The 5,936-nt window shown below is 43.1% G+C and overlaps 1 long non-coding RNA gene across 1 annotated transcript; it reads left to right on the plus strand.

Moving 5' to 3' along the window:
* Positions 1-5,029, plus strand: LOC136400789 (uncharacterized). Its single transcript, XR_010750392.1, has 4 exons — positions 1-150; positions 1,355-1,415; positions 4,343-4,468; positions 4,762-5,029. It is a non-coding gene; the product is annotated as an uncharacterized lncRNA (long non-coding RNA).
* The last annotated feature ends 907 nt before the right edge of the window (positions 5,030-5,936 follow it).

Below are 5,936 nucleotides of genomic sequence, written 5' to 3' on the forward strand. Positions count from 1 at the left end.
CGCTAGCTGACTACTTAATTAAAAGGAGGAAAGTTTACTTCCTGACCTCACAATGACTCATGTATGTTATGCATTATCCAATAAAATTTGGTGTTGTCCCGGAGGACAGCTGTGATTGTCTCCAGCCACCCTCAACGATGAACATGAGCGGTAGGAAATGATGGATCGTAATACATGAGAATGTTGTATACTTTTAACGTTATTATTTTTATTATTAAAGATTTGTCTGCGAGCCAGGTGCAGCCATCAAAAGAGCCACAACTGGCTCGCGAGCCATAGGTTCCCAACGCCTGCTCTAGACAGCAACCTTAAAATGACAGCAATGATCCTGTGCTCAAGCTGGCAACCCAGGTCTCAGGCTGGCATGTCCATGCTCAAGCTGGCAGCCTACACTCAAGCCATCGAGCCCTTCCTGTTGCTAGCAACCTCGGGATTCTGATCTTGGACCCTCAGTGTGCCAGCTGATGCTCAATGCACTGCAACTGCATGGGTCAGGCTTTTTTCTGATTTTTATTATGTTTTTCCTTCAACTTACCCCGGGCTCTGTTGGTTGTTCTTTTTCTAGTTCCTTTAAGTATAAACTTAGATTGTATTTTGGAGATTTTTCTTCTTGAGGTAGGCTTGTAATGCTATGAACTTCCCTCTCAGGACTGCTTTTGCTCTATCCCATATATTTTGGATGGTTGTGTGTTTATTTTAATTTGTCTCCAGGTGACTTTTGATTTCTTTTGTTTATCTCATTAACCAAATTATTGTTTAATAACATGTTATTTCACCACTGTGTGTTTGAATGTCATGTTTTTATTGTAATTCATATCTAGTTTTATACACGACATTGGGGTCAGAGAAGACGCTTGATATGATTTTTATACATTTTCTTTATTTATTTTTTTTGGATTTTTCTGAAGCTGGAAACGGGGAGGCAGTCAGACAGACTCCCACAGGTACCCGACCGGGATCCACCTGGTCGAAAAGCCAACCAACAAGGGCCTAGCTTAATAGTTATTATTAATATTTACTGCTGTTTTATTCCTTATATATATGTTCCTCTTTGTTATTGTTGTTGTTCTTCTTATTATTATTCTTCTCCTTTTTCTCTTACTTCTTCATCTTCTTCCTCTTCTTCATCTTCCTCCTCCTCCTCCTCCTCTTCTTCTGCTGTAAGCAGATCCTTTAACATTTCCTGCAGTGCTACTTTGGTGGTAATGAACTATGTAAGCTTTTTGAGGTTATTTGGCTTGGGAAGCTCCTTATTTGGCCTCCAATTTAAAATGATAGCCTTGTTGGAAAGAGTGGTCTTTGTTATAGGTACTTGATTTTCATTGTTTTGACTATTTTTTGCCAATACCTTCAGGTATGAAGAGTTTGTTTCTGTTGAGAAATCACCCGACAGACTTATGAGAGCTCCACTGTAGGTAACTAACTTTGTCCTTCTTGCTGCTTTTATGATTCTCTTTGTCTTTATCCTTTGCCATTGCAATTATGATGTGTTTATTTTTATTTTTGGGGTAAGGAGCGGGGAGATAGTGAAGTTGACTGTTGCAATTGCCCCAAATGAAATCCACCCAGCAACCCCATCTGGAGCCGCTGCTCAAGTACTGAGCTATTTTTAGCATGTGAGGCTGACGAGCTGTGACTAACTGAACTATCCTCAGCGCCTTGGGCCATGCTCTCACCTATTGAGCCACTGGCTGCCAGAGGGGAAGAAGGAGAGAAGGGGAAGAGGGAGAGGGGAGAAGCAGATGATCTTTCTCCTGTATGCCCTGACCAGGAATTGAACCTGGGACATCTATACAGCAGGCCAACACTCTATTCATTGAGCCTCTGACCAGGGCCTCTGAACTGTGGGTCTCTTTATTCATCTTTATTTATTTTTTATTGATTTACTTTTTAGTGAAAGGAGGGGAGATAGATAAACTCCCACATGTACCCCCACTGAGATCTACTGGCAACCCATGTCTGGGGCTGATGCTTAAACCAACCAAGCTATCCTCATTGCCTGAGGCTAGCGCTCGGAGCAACTGAGCTATCTTCAGCACCCAGGGACAACTCTCAAAGCGATTGAGCTACTGGCTCTGAGGGGGAAGAGAGAGAGAAAGGGAAGAGAGAGGGGAAGAGATGCAGATTGTCGCTTCTCATGTGTGCCCTAACTGAGAGTCGAACTATAATGTCTGGACTTGGACCAACACTTTATTCACTGAGCCAACAGCCAAGGCCTTTACATTTTTGTTAATTGCAATTCTGTGTTTCCTGAATTTGTGTGACATTTTCCTACACCAGGTTAAGGAAGTTTACAGTCATTATTTCTTCAAACAGGTTTTGATCCCCTCCTCATTCCTTCTTTTTCTGGTACTGCCATGGTATGGATGTTATTACACTTGATGTTGTTATAAAGATCCCTTTGACGTTGTTTAGTGTTTTTCTTTACTTTCTTTTTCGTGTGTGTGTTTGTGTGTGTGTGACAGAGACAGAGAAAGGGACAGATAGGAACAGACAGAAAGGAAGAGATAGATGAGAAACATCAATTCTTCGTTGGAGCACCTAGTTGTTCATTGATTACTTTCTCATATATGCCTTCTTGGGGGGTGGGGAAGCAGATCAAGTGACCCCTTGCTCAAGCCAGCGGCCTTGGGCTCAAGCTGGTGAGCCTTGCTCAAACCAGATAAGCCCGCGCTCAAGTCGACGACCTCTGCGTTTCGAATCAGGATCCTCCATGTCCCAACTAATGCTGTATCCACTGTGCCACCGCCTGGTCAGGCAGACTTTCTTTGTTTTAATTTTCTTTTCTTTTGGATGCTCTGCTAGGGTGCTTACTGTCATCTTGTCGATAAATAGCTGATTCAATTCTCTGCTTCATCTAACCTGCTACTGATACCTTCTAGTGTATTCTTTGTTTCACATACTGTGTTCTTTATTTCTGATTGGCTTCTTTTTATGTTTTTTATGTCCTTTTTAAGATTTAGTGTTTCTTTGTTTAAGTTCTCACTGAGATCACCTATTCTTCCCCTGAGGTCTTTGAGCATCCTTATAACTACTCTTTTAAGCCCTACTTCCGATATTTTGATTACTTCTATTTTATTTAATTCTTTTTCTCAGGATTTCTCTTGTTCTTTTATTTGAGGTATGTTTCGTTGTCTCCCCATTTTGTCTCTGTGTATTAGGTAGAGCAGCTATGGCTCCCAGACTTGTTATGATGGGTTTATGAAGTTGATGTCTTGGTGGGCTCAGTGGTGCTGTCTTCCAGATCACCTGAGCACATTGTTCCAGGAATGTTTCTTGTGCGTTTTGTGCACGTGCTGTTGTAATTTAGTCTTGAATACTTTTGGCCATTTCTTGGGAGGAGTTAACCCTTTAGGCTGTCTAATAATAAGGATAAACCTCAATCACTGTGTTGGGTCCCTGTGCCGGGACTGCCCCCCGAGGCAGAGTTGTTCCCAGCAGAGAATGGTGCTTGCCAGTCTCTTCCTTTGGGTGTGCCACTTGTATGGCCAGTTGGGTCAAAGTCTGGTATTTCCTGTAGCCCAACACTGATTGTGTTGGTTTTGGGTGTGCTTAGGTAGGGTTCAGGGACAGATCTGTGTCAGGTGTTGTGTGTAACTGGCCTTGAGCTACCTGTCAGGAATTATCATGCTATTCACTATTTGTGGCATCTGCTGAGCCTGGGTGTGTGTAGGAGGGTCGACTTCCTCCAGCTTAGAGCTGGGGACAGATTTATGAAACTTCCAAGCGTTTTCGAGGTCCACATCTACCTGATACCTGACAGCTACACTGCCACCCCTCAGGGTTTCCTGGTCTTCCTCCAGAGCATTTTGAAGAAATACCGGGTGCCACCCTCCATCCCCTCTGCAGGAGCAATTTCAAAAGAGTGATACCACCTGGGATTAGGGAGGAGATATCAAAAGAGTCTCCCATTGAGGGTGGTACCCAAGGACCCCACAGAAAAGGGCTGAGCACTTTGTCCTGCTCTCAGACAATAGCTTCTGAGAGATACACACTGAGAATGTCTCAACTCTGTGTAATACTGATCCCTTCAGAGCTGAGACGTTGGATGGCATATTTAGTCTACCATTTGTGGTAGAACCAGCAGGTCTGTAAGGGGGTGTTGGGCACTTCTTTTTCTTCCCAAGCAAAATCCTTCTGCCTTCAAGAAAGGTCCTGTTCTGAGTAGCTCTCCAGTGTCTTTGTGGGACTTAGCTCAGCAAGGCAGGGCCACTAGCTGTGAGAGAGATAGGCCAAATAAGTCTCCCATTGGGAGAATAGTGAGGCCTGAACTTGCAGGAGAGATAGTAGCGGTCCCCTTATGATGTAGCCACACATTTCAGCTTTTGCCCATCTTATTCAGGACAAACCTTTCCTGGAAATGGGCTCTGAAATTGCCAGCGCTGTGCAGCGTCTGCTTCTCCTGTCAGACTGAACTCAGCACAGTGAAGCCACAGGGACTGGAAGGGCGGGCCAAGTGACTCAACAGGTAGGGCTGGGGGCGCCTTCTGTGCACTTGAGGTGGGAAAGATTGGTCCCATTTCCAAGCTTCACAGTCCAATCGCTGTCTGAGTCTCTGCCAAGAATTTCTTCAGGAAAAGAGCTCCCCAATGGAGCCTCTGGTTCAGCCCGCAGACCCTTCTGCAGGACCCAAGCATGGTGGAGTCCTGTCAGAAGTCGTTGGATGACTGGGCAATGCACTTGCCTGCTGGTACTGTAACTATACGAGTGCTCGACCCTGGGAAGGCACATCTGTTTCTAGCAGACTCCCTTCTCTTCCAGGGGGGCTAAATCCCCCCTGATTTTCGCCACCAGATGCTACGTGGATGACTCACTCCTTCAATGAGAAATCAGAAAATACCGGCTCACAAAACATGATAAGTGGAATCAGCTGTTTCAAAATGAGCTAAAAGACATGAGGGAAAACAGTGGGAAAAAATGAAAGACCATGGCGATGGAGGGAACGGGCAGTTATTACCTAAAGGGGACAGAATTTCTGTTTGGAATAAAGAAAAAAGTTCTACAAATATTTAATAAATGCTGAGAAGTATTACTATGGTTGTTTGGTTTGTGTTGATCTCTTTCCATGACGGGTTGGGGAGATTAAAAAACTGTTCTGCTCCCTCCATCTTTCTGAAATCCTGCGAAGTATTTTGACTTAATTATTTAAAATTTAAGTGGTAGTGATGGTTGCATAATAATAACATGATGTTGTTAATATGATTGAATTGTATACTGAAAAGTAGTTAAAATTGTAAATTGAGTTTTATTGTAATAAAAATAATGAAAGAACAACATAAATCAGAAATAGGTGATATGGTAGAACACAGGACAGAATTAATGACAAAAGAAAAAAATCAGAAATAAAGATTAAATGTACAGGAAAGAATGAACAAAATGGATAGTACCTTAAGAAAAGAATTTTTTATTTTTAAATTTTTTTAGCGAGAGAGTTGAAGGGTAGGAAAGACAGGTACAAACAGATAGGAAGGGAGAGAAATGAGAAGCATCAACTCATAGTTGCTGCACCTTAGTTGTTCATTGATTGTTTTCTCATATGTGCCTTGATGGGGGGGGGGGGGCTGGGGGCAGAGAAAGGGCCCAGCTGAGCCAGCGACTTCAACATTGGGCTTCACCCAGCGACCTTTGGGCTCAAGCCAGCAACCATAGGATTATATCTATGATCCTTAGCTCAAGTGATTGACCCCATGCTTTAGTCGGATGAGTCCGCACTCAAGCCAGTGACCTTGGGGTTTTGAGCCTGGGTCCTCAGCATTCCAGTCTAACACTCCATTTACTGCACCACTGCCTAGTCAAGCAATAATATATTTAGAAATCAAAAGAAATTTAAAAAGGATCTAGAAAAATGGCAAATGTAAAAGGTAGGCAAAGAAGCCATGGCATTTTTGAAAAGTAATACCAATACATATATGGGTTTAGTATACAGACTCATCACT

Source organism: Saccopteryx leptura, chromosome 3, assembly GCF_036850995.1.
Source record: "Saccopteryx leptura isolate mSacLep1 chromosome 3, mSacLep1_pri_phased_curated, whole genome shotgun sequence".
Classification (NCBI taxonomy): Eukaryota; Metazoa; Chordata; class Mammalia; order Chiroptera; family Emballonuridae; genus Saccopteryx; species Saccopteryx leptura.